Raw genomic sequence first — 1,569 nt, 5'->3', positions numbered from 1 at the left:
CTTTTGTTGCTTTGTTGATTTCAGAAAAGTGTTTGACATGTTTCCTAGGGATAAGCTTTGGCACAGAATGGAGGAACTTGGGGCTCCTAAACATTTGAGAGAAGTTGTGCATAGGCTGCATAAAGAGGTGAAAGTAAAAATTAGAACTTCAACAGGTATTTCTGAAAATTTTAGAAGCGATATCGGGGTCAAGCAAGGCTGCCCATTGTCTCCTACCATTTTTGGTTTATATATCGACAAGCTTGAGGAGTGGTTAAATTCACAGGGAGGTGATGGTATCTATTTGGGCAAGTTTTTTATAAGGCGTCTTTTGTATGTAGATGAACTTATTTTGATTGCTAAATCAGCTCTTGGTTTGCAAGAGAACTTACTATCCCTTGAGAATTTTTGTAGAAGTGTGGGGATACAAGTCAATATCCGCAAAACGAAAGTAGTGGTTTTCTCTAAAAAAGAAAACGTAACCAACATAAGCTCTACTTTGAAGGCAACATTCTGGAATAAGTTGCGGATTACAAATACCTCATAATTGACTTCAACAAAAATCTAAGCTGGGATGGTTGTTGAAAGAAAAGAACTTTGGGGTTGGAAAGAATTTTATGCTTTTCAAAATAGGTGTAGAGAGGCAGAGTTATGGGACTAGAAAACCACTCAAACTCTTTTTGGGCTTCTAGTGATTTCGATGATTCTCTATGGATGTGAACTATGGGCCAGCATTACATCCGACATGCAGTGGAGACAAATTGAGAAAATTCAGAAGTGTTTGATTACAAACAAATTCAAGATTAAAAGTGTAGTTCCTTATGCTATCTTGTTAAGTGAAATAAGGGTTGCTCCTATTGAAGCAATTTCTATGGTGCGAGTCATAAGGTATTCAAAAAAAATGAGCAAATGGAAGACAGTAGATGGCCTAAGGTTGTCTTTATTGACAAATTATGCAACATTATAAAAAAAAAAAAACTTGGACGCAACAAAATAACAAATGGTTTAGTAAATGGGGTATTTATTTGAACACTTGTCCCATAAACACCAAAGAGATAAAATATTTTGTTATGGATAAGTTCCACAAGCGTACTTGGGATAAGGAGCGAGGAATAAAGAAAAAGTACTATATTGAAGTGTTTAATTCCACTCCTAATCATCAACCAAAAGCATACATAGAGGCCAATATCTCTTGGAGAGCCAAAATTCTTATTGCTCATTTAAGGACTAATCTTCATAAACTTCATTGTGAAATAGGGCGCTGGAAAAGGCCAAAAGAAGTGTGAGAAGAAAGAGTATGCATTTTTTGTTCTTCAGAAAAAGTGGAAACAAAAAAGCATTTCATTTTAGAATGTGATGCCTTCAAAGACAACACGAAAAGTTATGTAGATATGCTGGCAGCTAGCTCTTAGGATAATATATTTAACGAGGGGTTTGTCGAGAAGCTGGGAGCATTTATTGTGAAGCTTCGTAGAAAAAGGGCTGAATACATCAAGAAAATGAAGAAGTGATCCGTCCCATAAGCTATCTTTAGCCTCGTGGACGTTAAAATGATTTCTTTCTATTTGGGAGGGTTGAATTTCCTAAAGA

Source organism: Pinus tabuliformis, chromosome Q (genome assembly GCF_031772625.1).
Source record: "Pinus tabuliformis cultivar Carrire ecotype Pingquan chromosome Q, CPIR1, whole genome shotgun sequence".
NCBI lineage: Eukaryota > Viridiplantae > Streptophyta > Pinopsida > Pinales > Pinaceae > Pinus > Pinus tabuliformis.
Note: the sequence above shows the minus strand (reverse complement) of the source record.